We start from the raw sequence: 19,991 nt of genomic DNA on the forward strand, positions 1-19,991 counted from the left end.
GTGGCTGTCCATGGTTCCTGAAAGCTCTGCCGCCACAGACAACTTATCACCTATGATTGCCTTGGCCTTTAACTCTCTAACTGCAGGTACCATTGATTCTATTCATGTGGTTTGACCCCTAATTTAGCCTGACTTCAACTAAAACGTCTTCTGAACAATCTGTTTCCCAGATCAGCGGTCTGGGGAAGCAACAGTGAATAAAAGTATGGACTCTGGATCAGACTGCCTGGGTTGGAAGCCCAGCTCTACCATATGAAGAAAGCTACTTAATGCCATCTGTCATCTGGGCATAGTAGTACTATGTACTTCGTGGGGTTGTTTAAGGAATTAAATGAGAAAGTCTATATAAAGAGTTTAGCACAGTCCCTGACACATAGTTAAGTTCCCAATAAATTTAGCTTTTTATCATAATGATGGTATCTTGGATCCTTAACTACATGTAAGGTATTTAAAGAAAGACACTGAATCTTATTCTTCTTCACCCTCTATATGCATATAGAATATAAGGATGGGTGAAAGCTTTGAAGTAATTCAGAATGGATCCAAATGTTGGCTTCACGGCATAGTAGCTGTGTGATATTAAGCAATTTACTTAACTCTCCTGAGCCTCCCTTTCCTAATTTATAAAGTGGATTAAATTATATCCATTTGTCAGAGCTTTAAATATTCTAGAAGATACATGTAGACACCTGGATTAAAACAGGTGTGCAATAAATAGTGATCATTGTGTTTCTGCCTATGAATCTGAAATGAATGCAAAAAAGTTATTATTTCTGATCATCTATCACAATCTGTGAGAGTCAGGAGGGCATATTAAGGATGAGCAGTGCAGATTTGATGCTTCCTTTTGGGAGGTGCATTTCTCTGGAAGAACTTGATTACATTCCTTTGTATGGTGGATCAATTATTTAAGGCTGCTAGGGCCTTATTTATCAACTCAATTTCTTTACAGAGAAGATAATTTCATATGGAGGAATTCTGATCATACCTCTGCACACATTAATATGGCTGTGTAGCCCAGGTAACAGGTCAAAATGGGACTCAGTAATGACTATACATTATTCTGCATGGGAAAAAATATTTCTAATTGTGAACCTGGTGCTATCATTCAAAGTATTCAATGCCAGGAGTGTTGAATGTAAGTACTTGAGTCAGATTCCTGTTAACTGACATAGTTTTAGAGAAATGTGGAGACTGTCAAAACTGCATTTGTAGGTTATAACTCTGGAAATCATTCCCATACTAATAAACCCCTTCTGAGGCACCTCCACTAGCAGACAGTTCTTTGGAGGTTAAAGGAAGAATTGTCCATTGCACTTCATAGTTCCAACCGTGTGTTAATTAGGACCAGATGGTAAATGGCAAAATAAATGAGGACAGCAAGACATGACTTCTAGGTAGACTATATGCCAAGTAAAAATCCTCTTAAAAATGCCTCCTTTAGCATGAAGTGTTATTTTCCCATCTAGGGCATACCCCTCCATTTATCAAGCATGATCTAAAGAATAAACTTCAGATGTGTTTTCAAAGGAGGAAAACCTCAGACAGATTTCCTGCTAGTCACTCTGCTCTCATGAAAATAATTCATCTGTGGGAAACATGGCACCACTCTATGCTCTGCTCCTAGGTTCTTTACCCAAGCAAGAGTAGGACATGCAAACCTAAGGTCCCAAATGCCAAAGATACAGAAAGTTAAAAGTGACCATATAGAAAGGTTGTTCTCCCTAACCGAAATACCTTCTGCTGCTTCCACCACCCTGAGAGTATCTGTAAAGGTCTCAAACATGTTCTCAGAAGAAAATGCTGGCCAGGCACAATGGCTCATGCCTGTAATCCCTGCACTTTGGGAGGCCAAGGCAGGCAGATCACTTGAGCCAGTAGTCCAAGACCAGCCTGAATGACATGATGAAATCTTGTCTCTATAAAAAATGTAAAAATTAGCCAGGTCTGGTAGTGTACACCAGTTGCAGCTACTTGGGAGGCTGAAGTGAGGGGAATGCTTGAACTTGGGAGGCGGAGGTTGCAGTAAGCTATGATCACACCGCTTTACTCTATCCTGGGCCACACCGTGAGACTCTGTCAGAAGAAACAAGGAGAAGGAGAAGGAGAGAGAAGGAGGAAAAGGAGGAGAAGGAGGAGAAGAAGGAGGAGGAGGAGGAAAGAAGGGAAGAAGGAGAAGGAAAAGAAGAGGAAGGAGAAGAAGGAGAGGAAGGAAAGGAAAGAGAAGGAGAAGAAGAAGAAAGAGAAGGAGGAGAGGAAGAGGAAGAAGGAGGAGGAGGAGGAAGAGAGGAAGAAGAAGAAGAAGAGGAAGGAGGAGGAGGACGAGGAAATATTGGGCATGCAATCTACCAATATGTCACCAAACACCAAAATGTATTTCTAAGTTCCACGGTGGTTTGAGGAGATGCAGGAACCAGAGAAAATGGAAAGGAGCACAGGAATATGGTTAAGAGCATTAACCTGGAGTTAGACAAATCTAGGTTTACATCCTATCACCACCACGACTTGTTCATGTTGAGTTACTTATTTCTCTATAGCTCAGGCTCTTCCTCTATAAAGTGGGAATGACAATAATAGCACCTACATTATAGAGTTGTAATGGACATTCAACTATATAACCCATATCAGGTGCCTGGCTCAGAGCCAGCAGATAGTAAGTAGTCAATAAGTTGTTTATAAAAGCATTTTTTCAGTACATAATATTCATGATCTCATTTAATATCACAACACTATGAAGTAGGTATTATCTCTGTCATCTATTTTGATGGCAAGAAAACTGAGGTAAAAAGGAAAAGGATTTTTTCGTTGTAACAGCTAGGATGTGGCCATGATTCAAGCCTTGGTCAGTCTGACTCAGATGTCCCAAAAGCTTTTTTCAATATACCACACTGGACTTTCCCGGAGCCCGCATGCCTTAAGAAAAATTAAATTAACGAATCAATGGTGTTGGTGCCATCATGGAGACTTGGGCGGGCATTAAGTCCCAGAAATAGAAATTCTTTTTCAGAAACACTGTCTTTCCTCCATGTCTCCTGTTCTCATTAACAATTCTGGGTAAAGGAGAAGCTTCTTTCTTCTTTTATTAAGCAATCTACTCTTCTCTGTAACTCCTACGTCCTCACCCTTCCTCAGCCTTGATAGAGTGCAAAATTCTCTTCCCCTGTGATCTTTATGTCCTAAGGTTGAATTACTGAAAAGAGGTGTGCTGTGTGAAAAGTTGTACCTGAGGCTTTGCCAATGCAAAGGGCCAACAGAGCCCACCTGGTAGGACGATACCTTTTGCTAGAGCTATGGAATTGTGGCAAAATTGCCATCAAACAAATTACACCATACCATAGAAAGATGTATCAGCACTTTTTGAATAAAACTGCTTTCTTATAGCTTAGTAACTTAGCTCTAAAAATTTGTTCTGGAATACAACCTGACTTGCAAAGTATTATTTTTAAATTATACATACTTTAAGAGCACTAATCTGTCTTTCCTACCATTTGCCAAACTAAAACACTTTCCATTTTTAATTAAAGCAACTTTACTTTTTATATAATGCTGAGCTGACCTCTCCTATATTGGAAATTTGCAAGAACACTTTTAGGGAAAAAAAAAAAAATTAAACTGTCAGTCATAGAGAGTTCCATTTCCACCTAGGAAGTAGAAAGCTGGAAAAAGCTTTTCTTTACTCCCAACCTAACAAAAAAAAAAATAAATAATAAGGCACATAAACTTTAAAATCATAAGTTTCAAAAGTCAAGGTCACAGAGAAATCTCAACTCCTGAACTCCAAAGAAACTTCAAAGAAAGTCAGGCTCCTCCAAGGAAAAATAGATGTAAGCACTGGATCACTGTGCAAAGCATAGGAGGAAGAGACACTGGGCACCATATAAGCGGACAAGAAGAATGCAGTTAAAACTTTTAACAAATTGCTAACAGCCAAGTATGGGCTAGCATGAGCAAGGTCAAGTATGGGCTAGCCTGAGCAAGGTCAAGTATGGGCTAGCATGAGCAAGTATGTGCTAGCCTGAAATTATAGACATGTTATGATTAACAGACACAAGGAGAGCTTGCAGATATGCAGTCTCTTCTCCACAGACCTCCCACGGTTGGTGTTAGGGAGAAAGATCGGAAGCAGGGGAAGGTACTAGAGAGAGAATCCCTGGGTGGTGCAGTCCTAGAGCATTACTAGAGTCAATGCAAGAACTCCCATCCAGAACCTTCTCCCCAACAGAACAAAAACCTTAAGACAATTAGAGTAGGGCAGCAAATTCAGGCCATGGGTGAGATCCATTGCAGCTGGGAAAAGGAAAAAAAAAAAAAAATACCCTCTACTCTTGGGGGAGGGGCATGAAACAGTTACATAACAATAAAGGGGGCCGGGCGTGGTGGCTCACGCCTATAATCGCAGCACTTTGAGAGGTGGGCAGATCACGAGATGAGGAGTTCAAGACCAGCCTGACCAACATGGTGAAACCTTGTCTCTACTAAAACTACAAAAATTAGCTGGGCGTGGTGGCACGTGCCTGTATTCCCAGCTACTCAGGAGGCTGAGGCAGGAGAATCACTTGAACCCAGGAGGCAGAGGTTGCCGTGAACCGAGATCGCCCACTGCACTCCAGCCTGGGTGACAGAGCAAGACTCCGTCTCAAATAAACAAATAAATAAAGGGATCAATTTACCAAAAAGACACAACAATCCTAAATGTGTATGTACATAATAAAAGAATTTTAAGATATATAACAAAAAAACTGAGAGAACTGAAAGGAGAAATAAGCAAATCCACAAATACAAGTGGAGACAAAATCACTCCTCTAATTGATAGGACAAGTAGGAGGAAAATAAGTAAGGATATAGAAGACTTAAACACCACCAACCAACTTGAGTTGACATTTACAAGACACTCCACTCAACAACAGAATGCATACACGTTTTATTTTCAAGTGCACACAGAACATTTCCCAAGACAGACCATATTCTGCATACAAATATACAAAGACTTTTCTAGAAAAGAGGAAAGCAGTAAAGACTTTTCAGTTCACTCTTTTTTTTTTTTTTTTCTGAGACAGAGTCTCACTCTGTCACCCAGGCTGGAGTGCGGTCGCATGATCTCAGCTCACTGCAACCTCCACCTCTCAGGTTCAAGCAATTCTCATGCTTCAGCCTCCCAGTAGCTGGGATTACAGGTGCGTGCCACCACACCCAACTACTTTTTGTATTTTTAGTAGAGATGGGGTTTCACCATGTTGTAAAGGATGGTTTCAAAGTCGTGGCCTCAAGTGATCTGCCTGCTTCAACCTCCCAAAGTGCTGCAATTATAGGCATGAGCCACTGCGCCCAGCCTTCAGCTCATTCTTTAGGACAGCATTATCCTAATACCAAACCAGACAAAGAAATGAAAGAAATGGACAAAGAAGCAAGCAAGCCAGCCGGAAGGAAGGAAGGGAGGGAGGGAGGGAGAGAGGGAGGGAGGGAGGGAGAGAGGGAGGGAGGGAGGGAGGAAGGAAGGAAGGAAGGGAGGGAGGGAGGGAGGGAGGGAGAGAGGGAGGGAGGGAGGGAGGGAGGGAGGAAAAAATACAGCTGTCCAATAGAGCTTTCTGCTATGATGAAAATTTCTACACTATCCAATATGATAGCCATTAGCTGCATTTTAAGTAGTCCTTAAAATGTGGCTGATGTGACTGATGAAACGAATTCTTAATTTTATGGTGTAATTTAATCCATTTATATTAAAGTTAACATAGTACATGCGGATAGTGCAGCTACTAACCAATGGGCCTAATCAGCATAGATGCAAATACACGAAAAAATATGAACAAATGCTATCTAGCAATATATAAGAAGAATAAAACATCATGACTAAACCAGGTTTATCCAAAGAATGCAAGGTTGGTTCAGCATTTAAAATTCAATCAATGTATTTTCCCGTATCAGCAGACTAGAGGGAAAACCATATGATACTATCAATAGATTCAGAAAAAAACAACTGTCCAAAAAATTAACCATCCATTCACAATAAGATCTCATAGCAAGCGAGGAATTAAATGTAATTTCTTCAACCTGTTAAAGGACATCTGCAAAACTACAGGTAATATGCTTAACGGTGAAAGTCTGAACACTCTCCCCCTAAGATCAGGAACAAGGCAAGGATATCCACTCTCATTAGTCTTAATTAACATTGTGCTAGAGGTCCTAGCTAAAGCAATACAACAAGAAAAAGAAATAAAATGTATAGAGATCCTCCCACAGGATAAATGACGTTCAAATGACTCTCTTTCTTCAGAACCTCTTCCTTAAAATGCCATAAACCTTTGAATCAAAACTTCAGACCATGGCCACTGAGTGAAATAAATGTAAAAAAAAAAAATTAATTAAAAATTTTAGAAACTTCAAACAATCTTCTGGCTCAAGTTCTACAAGTCAAACAGAATCTTACTCTCTTCTTTCCCCATAAGTGATTGTTTGTTTTTAACATCTCCTTTGTCTTCTGCTTAGAGACCTGAGCAGAGTATCATGTGAAATGAAGAAATATATCTTCATTTCTTATGCAAAAAAAAAGTACTTCCAGGTGATTTTCTATTATTAATACTTTTTACTCATACATACTAGATGTAGGTATTTTGAGGGCACATTCGATAATTTAATATACTCATATTGTTTGTAAAAATCAAATCAGTATAATTAGGATATCCATCACCCTACTAATATCCAGAACCTACAAAGAACTCAAACAAATTTACAAGAAAAAAACAAACAACCCCATCAAAAAGTGGGCAAAGGATATGAACAGACATTTCTCAAAAGAAGACATTCATACAGCCAACAGACACATGAAAAAATGCTCATCATCACTGGCCATCAGAGAAATGCAAATCAAAACCACAATGAGATACCATCTCACACCAGTTAGAATGGCGATCATTAAAAAGTCAGAAAACAACAGGTGCTGGAGAGGATGTGGAGAAATAGGAACACTTTTACACTGTTGGTGGGATTGTAAACTAGTTCAACCATTATGGAAAACAGTATGGCGATTCCTCAAGGATCTAGAACTAGATGTACCATATGACCCAGCCATCCCATTACTGGGTATATACCCAAAGGATTATAAATTATGCCACTATAAAGACACATGCACACGTATGTTTATTGCAGCACTATTCACAATAGCAAAGACTTGGAATCAACCCAAATGTCCATCAGTGACAGATTGGATTAAGAAAATGTGGCACATATACACCATGGAATACTATGCAGCCATAAAAAAGGATGCGTTTGTGTCCTTTGTAGGGACATGGATGCAGCTGGAAACCATCATTCTCAGCAAACTATTGCAAGAACAGAAAACCAAACACCGCATGTTCTCACTCATAGGTCGGAACTGAACAATGAGATCACTTGGACTCAGGAAGGGGAACATCACACACCGGGGCCTATCATGGGGAGGGGGGAGGTGGGAGGGATTGCATTGGGAGTTATACCTGATGTAAATGACGAGTTGATGGGTGCAGCACAGCAACATGGCACAAGTATACATATGTAACAAACCTGCACGTTATGCACATGTACCCTACAACTTAAAGTATAATAATAATACATAAAAAAAATATATCCATCACCCTAAATATTTGTCTTTTATGCTAGAAATGTTCAAATTATTCTCTTTCAGCAGTTTTAAAAGTACACAATAGATTATTATAAACTATAGTCACGCTACTGATCTATCAAATACAAAGTCTTATTTCTTCTATCAAACCGTGTATTTATACCCAACGTGGTTTTCTTGTTGATTTGTTTACTTCCAGAGGCCCGAGGTTCAGACTGGAATATAATATGGAAAGGGTTATCATTCTTAGGTTTTATGCAAATGATTCATTCAAGGAATGTTTCTAAGAGAAACCAATAAAAGAAAGGGGAAGCAAGACAAAGAAGAGGAGAAAGCCAAACAGGGATGCAGTTCCAGGCAGAATCCCATAAAGGAGAATTTGAGCCCCTGGAGCTTAAGGCAATTCTGAAGTTAAGTTGTACCTCTGAGTTGTCCCAAGCCAGGGCAAGGGAGCTGGGTCTCCAAACATGCAGCCTATGGTTTATGGCTACTCTCACAAAGCCTTTACACTCCCAGGCGCTTCTTTTGTCAGACTTCAATAACCCAAGACAGTCTTCCAAAAAAAGAGCTCCAGATGTGAGCTCTTGGTAGTAAAAACAAACCAAAAGCCAGTTGTCACACAAAAAAATGGAATCCACGTACACCTGGGCAGAGCATCAACTTCATTCATCTCATACCCATTTATTGAGCATCTGCTTGGAACCAAATCTCCTGCTATGCTCTTTACAAACATCATCTCATTTAATCTTCATAACAATACTGACAGCTCTATATTGGTTTTTTGTATTCTTATTTAATCCTGACAGCAATACTCTATGAGGTAGTTCTTAGCAGTTCCATTTTAAAGATTCTAACATTAAGGTTCTGAGAGGTTAAGTAACTTTTTCAAGATCACATAGCTAATAAGTGGCAGGGGTGGGCTTCAAACCAGGGTCTATCTGGCCTCTGCCAAGTTTGTTCCTGCTTTTTCCTTTTATGTGTCATGTCGGTCTTCCTCTTCTCTCACCCATTACTCCCATTAAGTACTGAAGTCCCTCCTGCTTCCCAAGCCTATGCCTGTAATTCCATAAGCAGTTTCTCCTATTTAGACTGTTTTCACTGTTCACACTCTGGGCCCCTATCTAAACTTATCATCTCGTGTACCAGGAATCTGTCATTTCCCTACTCTGCTGGATGTCTGGTTGGAAAGGACTTCACTGATAAAATTCCAGCCAGGAATTAGTGATTGGAGATGGAAGGATAGAACTTCGTCTTAACTCAGATGAATGGATTTGTGTTTATTCTCAAGAATCCAAATGGGAAACTCAGTGGGAACTGGAATCTGATTTGACCATATGCAATAAACAAGGGAATGGAAGACAGCAGTCTTTGGAAAGAGTTTTTATAGAACATCCAAGAATTTTCTCCATAACTGTGGTATTCCCTTACCCAGTTCCTCAAGGAGTCTTCTCTCACTCTCTCATGCCTCCCTAGACACAGAGAAAAGAAAGGTCTCCAACTTCTCCAGTGGAGTGGCCCAGCACTTTCTGCTCACCTCCTCTCTGGATGACAAATCCTAAACAATGAACAAAGCATATTAAATTAGCAAGCAGTGGCCAGGCACGGTGGCTCACGCCTGTAATCCCAGCACTTTGGGAGGCTGAGGTGGGTGGATCACGAGGTCAGTAGATCGAGACCTTCCTGGCTAACATGGTGAAACCCCGTCTCTACTAAAATACAAAAAAAAAAAAAAAAAAATTAGGCAGGCGTGGTGGCGAGCGCCTGTAGTCCCAGCTACTCGGGAGGCTGAGGCAGGAGAATGGCGTGAACCCGGGAAGCAGAGCTTGCAGCGAGCAAGCCACTCCAGCCTGGGCAACAGAGCAAGACTCCATGTCAAAAAAAGAAAATAAAAAAAAGAAAGAAATTATAGTCATGAGTTGAAACTGACCCTGTCAGGCTCCAAAGCCACACTCTTTATTATAATGAATAATAGCACAGCGGTAATGTACCCAGCCTCTGAGGTCAAACTGTCTTCAAACCTCAGCTATGCCACTTATTGGCTGTGCAACTCTATTAGTTTACTAGGGTTTCTGCAACCAAGTACTATAAACTGGGTGACTTAAACAACAGAAATTTCCTACCACACACTTCTGGAAGCCAGAAGTCCAAAATCAAGGTGTGATGGCAGCGTTGGTTCCTTCTGAGAGCTACGAGACAGAATCTGTTCTATGCATCTTGCCTGGTTTCTGGTGGTTTGCTGGCCGCCTTTGGTATTCCTTGGCTTATTGAAGCATCTCTGCCTTCACCTTCACATAGAGTTCTCCCTGCATGCACCTGCGACCAAGTTTCCATTTCCATTTTATTTTATTTATTTTTATTTTTTGATACAGAGTTGGAGGTTGCAGTGGCACCATCTCGACTCACTGCAACCTCCGCCTCCTGAGTTCAAGCGATTCTCCTGCCTCAGCACCCCCCAGTGGCTGGGACTACAGGCGCCTGCCACCATGCCCGGCTAATTTTTGTATTTTCAGTAGATACGGTGTTTCACCAACTTGGCCAGGCTAGTCTCGAACTCCTGACCTCAGGAGATCCACCCGCCTCAGCCTCCCACTGCGCCTAGCCAAATTTCCATTTTTTTAAATAAGGACACAAGTCATACTGAATTAGGGCCAACCCTAATGACCTCATTATAACTAGTTACAGCTGCAACTGATACAGGGGTTAAGAAGAAATTATTTAGGCAGATAGTGAGGGTATAGGAGTCCTCAGTAAGGTTTTCGTTTTAATGAAAAGCAGCCCCCAGATCATTTTCTTTTCTAACAAAGAGCAGCCTTTAGAATCGAGCCGCAGACACAGGGAAGTGAGCTAGAAGCTGGCACGGGTGGAAGTTGTGCCAATGAGAAAAGGCTACCTGGGACTAGGCATGTTCAAAATGGCGGCTCCACGCTGCCTTCTGTTTGCTAGCCACGTGTATAGTAAGGAGCAGACAACATGGCGCCGCCCAAGTGGCAAGCTCATATGCATAGTAAGATTAGGGTAGGATGGCCAGCCTTCCCCACGCACTATGTAAATATCACACCTGATCCAACCAATCTGTGGGCCCTACGTAAATCAGGTACCACCTCCTCCAGCCTGTCTATAAAATCCAGGGAACGCCACCGGGGCAGGCTTTTGCTTTCCAGCACCCCTCTCTCGCGCAAGAGAGCTGTTCTCCTTTCTCTTTCTTTTGACTATCAAACCTCCACTTCTAAACTCACTCCTTGTGTGTGTGTCTGTATGTTTAACCTTGGCATGAGACGACAAGCCTTAGGTATTACCCCAGACAAGGATGCTGCTTCACAGTGATCCTGTTTCCAAATCAAGTCTCATTTGAAGGTATTGGAGGTTAGGACTTCAACATATGAATTCATGGCAGGGCTTGGGAGGGAAGGGGCACGTAATTCAAGCTATAGTAGTTGGCAATTACTTTTTCTCCCTGTGTCTCATCGTATTCATCTGTCAAGTGGGACTATAATAGGATTGTGAGGAATAAAGGAATTAACATGCATAAAAGCCCCTAGAACAAAGGCTCAACAAACTTATCACCCAAGGACCAAATACAATGGGCTTCCTCTTTTTGTACAGCAAGCAAGCTAAAAATGGTTTCCATATTGTTAAAGGGTTAAGAAAAAAAAAAGGATAATATTTCATGACACATGAAAAATGAGATTTAAATTTCAATGTCCATAAAGACTTATTAGCACTTAGCCACGCCCACTCATTTACATACCGTCTGTGGCTACTTTTGCACTACAAAGGCAGAGTTGAGGAACTGCAGCCTCTACAGAGACCGGATGGGCCACAGATTCTAAATTATCTACTGTATGACCCTTTATGGAAAATACTTGCTCACCATTGACCTAGGAGGTTACCCAGCCTGTAGTAGGCACGGTGCGTCTTAACATTGCTTATGACGCTATTTTTCCCTTTTCTTTCACCATAAGAGGAATTCCCTGCCTCTGCATTTCCTTTTGTAGCAAAGATAATTTTCAACTCGTATAATAGAAGACAGAGGATGTCCCTTGGAGCCGGTCCCTATGTGTCCTGAGGGTGGGCGGGGTCCAGCCCTCCCAAACTCCTCCCCTGAGTTGGCTGGTTTCCCCCACCACGCTCAACAGCTGCTCCCCTGGCTACATCAAGTCCAGGCCAGTGAACTTGCTTCTCTCCCTCTTGTCTCAGCAATTTTGTTTTCCCCCACTGCACAAGTTCCCAAAAGCTCCAACGAGTCCAAAGGTGAGCACTTCCAAACCTTTAATTATTTACATCTGAGACATTCTAAGGGCTTTTCTCCCTTTCAGTCACGTCAGCAGTTGGCATCCCAAGCACAACACTCCTCCCTCCTGTCGGAAGCTTCTGCCTCCTTCCTACAAATTGTAGCAAATTGGCATTTTTTGTTCCATTTTTCACTGGCCAAAAAAAGACGTGAAGCGCCATGTTAGTTGGATGGTTCATCTGGGCTGCCCAGGAGGAAGGGGGCAGAGGAAGGTGGCGTGGACAAGACAGCAGTGTGTCGGGGTGTTTGCAGAGAAGGAAAAAGAATATTTCCACGCGGAGTCAGCAAAACTGGCAAACATGGAGAAAAAAATTAACAGTTCAGATGGGGAGAAGAAACACTTGTTCTTGCAATGATTTGAAGTGTGGAGAGTTTAATTACCAGAGAGACCACAATTGTTTGGCTCCACATGTTCATGGCTGTGTATTGGATGGTATGTGGTGTCCTCTGAATGATTTTTTTTCTTTCAGAATTATAGGATCTAGGAATAAAACCAAGTTATAGGCAGATTAAAGTCCTTAACTCTTAATGAAAGGTTTTTATTCAGCCATATGCATTCATCCTCAGAATTTATTATCCAGACCTCCCAGTTGCCATTGAGGAGGAATTAGAAATTCTAAAAATAAGTCAGCTACGTGCACAGTACCTCTGAGGTCAGACCGTTGTCCCCAAGGAGGACACAGCTGTTGTTATTGCCGTTGTTATGCCAGTGTGGCTCGAGTCACACTAGGATGGGGATGCCTCTGTGATGGGAACATGGGGGAAGAAAACTCTCCCCAAAAAGAACCCCAGCATGGTTCCCAAAGACCCCATGTTCTAAAAAAGTCTCTTCCTATGCAAATCTTTCTTTCCCCTAGTCCTGATCACCCTTCAGTTTTTCTCATTTCACTCAATGGCAACCCCAGATTCAATTACTGAGACCAAAAATCTTGGCATTGTCTGATACCTCCCTTTCTCCTACACCCCACATCCAATCTACTGACAGATCCTGCTAGTTCTATCCAGGACTGGTTACATGACTGGTGTGGCCAAGCCCAAACTAAAAATGCAGAGCCACTGTACACAGGTCACATGGCCATAATAAAGTCAGCCCTGGTTCTACCTACAAAAACATGTCTGAAATCTGACCACTCGTAACTTTCTCCACTGCCAACGACCTGGTCTGAGCTCCCACCTGGGAGCCTGCAGAGTCTCCTAACCGGCTTCCCGGACTCTGTGTCGAGCCCTTCTGTCTATTTGCAGCACAGCAGCCAGAGTAACTCACATGACATCTCTCTTCCGCTCAAAACCCTCTGCTGGCTCTTCATGTCACCCAGAGTAAAAGCCAAAGTCCTCACAATGGCCAGGAAGCCTGTTCCCATCCCCAGGACCTCTCTACCCTCACTTCTGACTCTCCCCCTTACACACTTTGTTTCAGTCACAACAGGATCCCTGACCTTAAACCAGCTGGGCATGCTCCTTCTGTCATTTCACCTTGTTCCTTCTGCCTGGAAGCTCATACGAGACCTGTGCACACTATATATGTGTGCTCTCCCTCACATACTTTAAGTCTTATTCATTCAACAAGCATTTATTGAGCACCAGTGGTATGCCAGACACTATTATCCTTGGCACAGATGGTTGAATCTAGCATCTCTCTGATCACTGATGAGATACAGCATCGTTTCCTACATTTGCTAGCCATTTTATAGCTGTTTTTTCTGTAAATTGTCGATTTGCCTTATTTAACACTTACATGGTACTTCCTCTGTGCCAAACACCACTTTAACAACTTTATAAAGAGGCACTGTTGTTATCCCAATTTTACAAATGGGGAACCTGGTTAAGCAACTTACCTGAGATTATACACCCATGTTTCTACTTGGTAGTTAATTTTTATCATATTGATTTGTAGGAACTCTTTGTATATAATGTCTATTACCCATTGAGTGTTATGATGAATTCTACTGGCTGCATAATAGGGGAAAGACCATGTTGCCTCCAACTACCCTTGTACCATGTTTTTCATCCACCAAGCTGTACATACTAACCAGAGAGAACATTTCATTTTACCTTGTGCATTAGTTATCTGTTGCCATGTAACAAATTATCTCCCCCCAAAAAAATAGCAGTTCAAAATCACAAATATTTATTTTGTTACACATATTTCAAGGGACAGGGATGTAAGAATAGCTTAGCTGGATGGTTCTATCAAGTACTATCAAATGGTTCTGCTGATTTGCAGTCAAGCTCTCAGCCAGAGTTGCAGCCATCTCAAGATTCATCTGGGGTAGAACTTCGTATGTTTTCTGGAAGGCCTCAGTTTTTCTTTGGCCTTTGACCAGAGGCCTCATTTCCTCCACCATGGGCCTCTCCACAGGGCTTCTCACAATATGGCAGCCGGCTTCCCCTCAAGGGACAAGAGGAATGAGAGAGTGGAAGCCTCAGTCTTTTATAACCTATCATCAGAAATGGCATCCCATCATTTCTTCCATTTGCTATTGGTCACACCGACCAACCCTGGTACAACGTGGGAGGAGGTCATCTTTCGGTGTGAATACCAGGAGGCCACAGTCACTGGTTCCATCTTGGAGAATGGCTGCCACATGCTGGGTCCATTATTATTGTCTAGTATTCACTTGTTTTGGAAATACACACATGCTGAGTGACACTTTTGAAAAGGAGAAACTCAGAGTCCTACACCTCAGAGATGGATTCCCAAAACTAAGGGGTTGCTGTGACAAAATACCATAGACTGAGTGGCTTATAAACAACAGAAAATTATTTCTCACAGTTGTGGAGCCTGGAAGTCCAAGATCAGGATGCCACCATGATGAAGTTCCAGTGAAAACCCTCTTCTCCAGGTTCCAAATGGCAGACTTCTCATTATATTTCCACATGGCAGGGAGCAGAGGGAAAAGAAGCAAACTCTCGTGTCTTTTTTTTTTTTTTTTAAACTTGCTATGTTGTCCTGGCTGGTCTTGAAACCTTGGCCTCAAGCAATCCTCCCACACGTTGGCCTCCCAAAATGCTGGGGTGACAGGCATGAGCCACTATGCCCAGACTCTCTCATGTCTTTTTATAAGGGCACTAATCTCATTCACAAGGGCTCCATCCTCATGACCTAATTGCCTCCCAAAGGCCTTGCCTCCGAATGCCATCCCACTGGGAGTTAAACGCATAATCAGTCCATAGCAAGATTTATACCTTCCACTATCCCCTAAGCCCAAGACTCCTATGGCAACTAACAAAAGCCCTCTGCTTATTTTAAGCAGGAAGAAGCGTTATTTAAAGGATGTTGGATACTTTACAGAATCTACAGAAGGGCTGGAAGATGACACATTTGAAGGCTACACAGCCAGGCACAAGGTGGAAAATTCATCCTTGGAGTAAATCCAGTGAAGACATCATAGCTTGCACGCCTGACACTACCAACAGTGGACACCCATGTTGCTACTAGAATTTAGAGCTGCAACTAGCATAAGGAAGTAACTGCTTCTGTTTGTCAGAATTGACTTTGCGTGGTTTTCCTTCTTCACAAGCTTTTGATTCAAAGATTTGAGCAGGGCTGTTTGACTGGCAGCACCCTTTGATGAGTCATTTAATGGGCCTGTGCCCTAGCTGCAAAGGATTCTGAGAAAGTAATTGTCCATCCTTTTCAGCTTATATGGAAGGAGGCGGACCATCCTTATATTCTATGCTTCATCATTTGGAAGATTCTTGCAAACATAAAAACTTCAGACGCTGAGCAGACAACAACAACAAAAAAAATGGGAAATAAATATTTACTACACTTACAAAATTTGGTTAGAGAACAGAGAACACCTATCTAACCTGGAAAAGATCTTAGACACAGAACATCTATGAAGTTCAATGCCCTCACTTTACTAATGAGGAAATTGGGGCCCTGAAAAGTGAAAGGAATTGCCTAGTGTAACATAGGAAGTAAATGACAAGAGGCAAGACTTTTCCTCTTGGATCCAGACTCCAAGACTAGGGGGTTCTTAATCTTCTTAATCTCTATCATGGTATAGATCTCTGTTTAACAACTTCATGAAGACTGTGGACTCTTTCTCAGTATAACAATTTTTTTTAAAAAGTTAAAAGAATACATTAGATTACAAAGGAAATAAATTACATTGAAATATAATTATAGAAATATTAAAGCAAAGTTGTAATATAGCAATATTTGCAATACATATTTTTATTAACACATTAAGAACAAAATCTAGTGGTAGATCTAACAACCGCTGTCATTTCAAAGAAATGATGATCATTAAGGATATTCGAAGATTCCATAACAATTGTAATGAGATATTAAAATAACTATGACTTCCAATGATGACACAATCACAAGAATTGTAGATTCCACCATGGTTTTATTGCCTATATTCATAATAGAAAAAAATGCTAAAAGTCAGAGGTCAGTGAAAAAGATTTTTCTGTCCAAGTTGACTAATTCTTTATATCTTATCTGCAGAACTGCAGGGACTGGGGTGGTCATTCCAGACTAAGAACTGCCTGGTGTGTCGATTATAGGATGGAAAAGCAGGGCACACAAATAGGCCAATACAATCAGTTGAAATTGATCATGAATGGGGGTTTGCAAAGTATTCCTTTCTTATGGGTATTGTGGGAGGCCAGGCCAGGGTGTGCGTGTGGGGTGCATACATGTCATGCATGCGTGTATGTGTATTTTCCTATTACAAGAGAGTCGTATATTTACAGACATGGAAAGATAGCAGGGTAAACTATTAATATTAAATGAAAAACACATTACAGAACTTGTATCAATAATAGCTAATATTTACTGAGCACTGGCTAAAGCACTTAGAGATGTCACCTCATTGAATTATCTAACCAACACTTTGACGTAGCTTTTTACATTTTATTTTATTTATTTATTTATTGAGATGGAGTTTTGCTCTGTCACCCAGGCTGGAATGCAGTGGCTCAGTCTCAGCTCACTGCATCCTCCTTCCGGGTTCAAGCAATTCTCCTGCCTCAGCCTCCCGCGTGGCTGGGATTACAGGCACCTGCCACCACACTCAGCTAATTTTTGCATTTTTAATAGAGATAGGGTCTCACCATGTTGGCCAGGCTGGTCTCGAACTCCTGGCCTCAGGTGATCCTCCCACCTTGGCCTCCCAAAGTGCTGGAATTACAGGCGTGAGCCACCATGCCCAGCCATCATAGCTATTTTTTATTATCTCATTTGATAGGCGAGTAAGACAAAATGTGGAGAGAGAAAGTAAGTTGCCCAAAATTGCAGAGCTGCTTAGTGAGGGAGCAGCCATTCAGGGCCAGACTATCTGACTCTAGGGCTTGAGCTCATGTCTGTTCTGCTTATCCACTTGTTATAATTAAGTGCTTAAAATTCTGCATGTATGTGTGTACATGTGGATACGTACATGCACTTTTAAAAGCTGGCACATTACATATGCCAAACCGCTAACTGTGTTTACCTCTGGTGAGAGTGATTGGGGACAGGGCAGAGATGGGATAAACCACTTCCTTTTTAAAAACCTAAAGAGGCTCAAGTCTTTTTAAATAAGAGAGCAAGAGTTCTATGTATCAACCTGAGTAAATCTCACAAGTAAGGTTGAGCAAAAAATATATGCCCAGTATAACATGGTGTCTTAACATGTAAGACAAAATTATATATGAGGTAGGGTCACAAACATAGATAGTAAAAATATAATGCTATGGATGGACTCAATAAATATCAAACTTGGGGGAGGTAAAATGGGTGAGGAAAAGAAACAGATGAGGCGTCAATCATATTGATTATATTTCACTTCTTAAGCAGCCTAGTGGGCAGTAGCCGCCTCTTATATTATCATTTACACTATTATTTTGTATGTGTTTCATAATAGATTTAACAAAGAGGGAAATTACTAATGAGAAATACCCACACATGGTCAGCCCTTCATTTTAACTTTGATATTATTTGCATTCTCACTTGGGAAATGTATAAAAGAAAAAGGGGGATGTAACAAGGCCGGTTAGTGGTTGCCTTTAGGGAAGGAGGGAAGGAGTAGTTACTGGGAGACCAACAGTGTTTTATTTCATTAGCTGGAGTGATGGTTTCACACGTGTTTGCTTTGTGATATTTGATTGATCTGTATGGATAGGATTACGTTCACTTCAAAATGTTAAAATGTAGAGACTCTTAACCTTATGAATACACAAAAAAGAGGAAGACATGTAAGGAACTTAGCCTCCTAGTTTTCAGCTGGTTCTATGCCATCCAAGACCCAAGGCCACTCAGCAGGTTACACTCCCCTCCATAGGCTGCAGGCATGAGGCGGAGCTGTAGTGCTCATTCAAGACCTTTCAAGACAGATCTCTGGGCACACACCAGCCTCCAGCATCTTCGGTGGGGTGGCTTTTGTCAAAAGGCTGTCTACATCCCAGAAGCCCAGAAAAATACTGTTATGTGGCCAGGCTTTTAAGTGGTGAAGCCTGGGACACTAAGAGAGAAAACATGAGATTCCACATGCCACTTGAAATGCTATCCCTTATTTCTTGTGTTGGTAAGTTTTTGTTTTGCTTTGTTTTGTTTTGTTGTTTTGAGACAGAGTTGCCCTCTGTTGCCCAGGCTGGAATACAGTGGCACGATCTCGCCTCACTGCAGCCTCCACCTACTGGGGCCAAGCGATTCTCCTACCTCAGCCTCCGGAGTAGCTGAGATTACAGGTGCATGCCACCATGCCTAGCTGATATTTGTATTTTTAGTAGAGACTGGGTTTCACCGTGCTGGCCAGGCTGGTTCAAACTCCCGACCTCGTGATCTGCCCACTTTGGCCTCCCAAAGTGCTGGGATTACAGGTGTGAGCCACTGTGCCCTGCCCTGTTACTAAGTTTTTTAAGGAGCCACAGCAAGATTGTTTTCTGGCTTCTTTAGTGATAAATCCACCAGCCCCTTCTCAGGAATGGAGAGGACTTCCAAAGATCAAAATAATGCTCTTACAAGTAGAAAAGAGAGAGAGAACTGAAATGCAGAGGGAAGAACCATGATCTGGAAATCAGATCTGTTGCATCAGCCAGCTCATGCTGCATAACAAACCACTCCAAAATTCAATAGGTTGAAACAACGAGCATTATTATTTATTAGTCAGCTAGGTGGTTCTGCTAATCTGGATGAAGCTCAGTTGGTCTTGGCTGGGCTTGCTCAAGTGTCACCTATAAGTTTGGCTGGGATTTGCCTTTGACCTAACTCATGTGTTGTGACTGACTGGCTCTGAGCTAATGGCTAGGGGTGACTGGGCAGTGTGTTGCTCATCATTCAGCATGGTAGCCCAGGCTTGTTAGTATAATGCTTAGGTGGGGTTCCAAGACAGAAAGGAAGTGTGCAAGGCGTCTTGAGCTGTTGACTTAGAACTATCACATCATCATTTCTGCCAAACTCTATTGTCCAAAGCAAGTCACCAAGCAAGCTCAGATTCAAGAACTAAGAAAATAGACTCCAACTCTTGGTGGAAGTCACTGCAAAGCCACATTGCAAGATAATTGGGTACAGGGAGAGGATGAAGAATTGGTGACATTTTTACAATTAGTCCACCCTACTTGGTTCTAGCCCAGATTTTGCTTATAGCTCGCGATATGGTCCGGGGAAAGATACCTCTTTTTTCTGAATCTCAGTTTCCATATCTGTAAAATTAGAGGCTTGAACTAGATCAAGGGCTGACAAACTACAACCTGCCAGTCGTTTTACTCAATAACGTTTTATTGAAACATAGCCATGTCTATTTCTTTCTGCCTTGTCTTTGGCTGCATTTGTGCTAGAACAGCAGAATTGAATAGTTGCAGTAGAGACCCTGTGACCTGCAAAACTAAAAATATTTACTATATCGCCCTTTACAAAGTTTCTGACCTGGGAAATAAATGAGCTTTCAGTTTCATTTAATTCTAATATCGTCTGTTTCCAAGCCTCCTTCACAGAGCTTAGTAATCATAATAGCACGACCAGTTGTTGCACACCTACTGAGTGCATTAGGCACTGTGATAAGAGAGGCACTATGGGTCAGATGTGGTGGTTCACGCCTGTAATCCCAGCACTTTGGGAGGCTGAGGCAGGTGGATCACCTGATGTCTGGAGTTTGGGACCAGCCTGGCCAACATGGC

The 19,991-nt window shown here is 41.8% G+C and overlaps 1 long non-coding RNA gene across 1 annotated transcript in view; it reads left to right on the forward strand.

Annotated features, from left to right (window-relative positions):
- LOC135968996 (uncharacterized) overlaps positions 1-15,287 on the forward strand; it is a 199,997-nt gene extending 184,710 nt beyond the window's left edge. The window contains exon 4 of the long non-coding RNA XR_010584047.2: positions 15,137-15,287. This is a non-coding gene — a long non-coding RNA (uncharacterized lncRNA). The remainder of the gene's footprint in view (positions 1-15,136) is intronic.
- The last annotated feature ends 4,704 nt before the right edge of the window (positions 15,288-19,991 follow it).

Source organism: Macaca fascicularis, chromosome 20, assembly GCF_037993035.2.
Source record: "Macaca fascicularis isolate 582-1 chromosome 20, T2T-MFA8v1.1".
Lineage (NCBI taxonomy): Eukaryota > Metazoa > Chordata > Mammalia > Primates > Cercopithecidae > Macaca > Macaca fascicularis.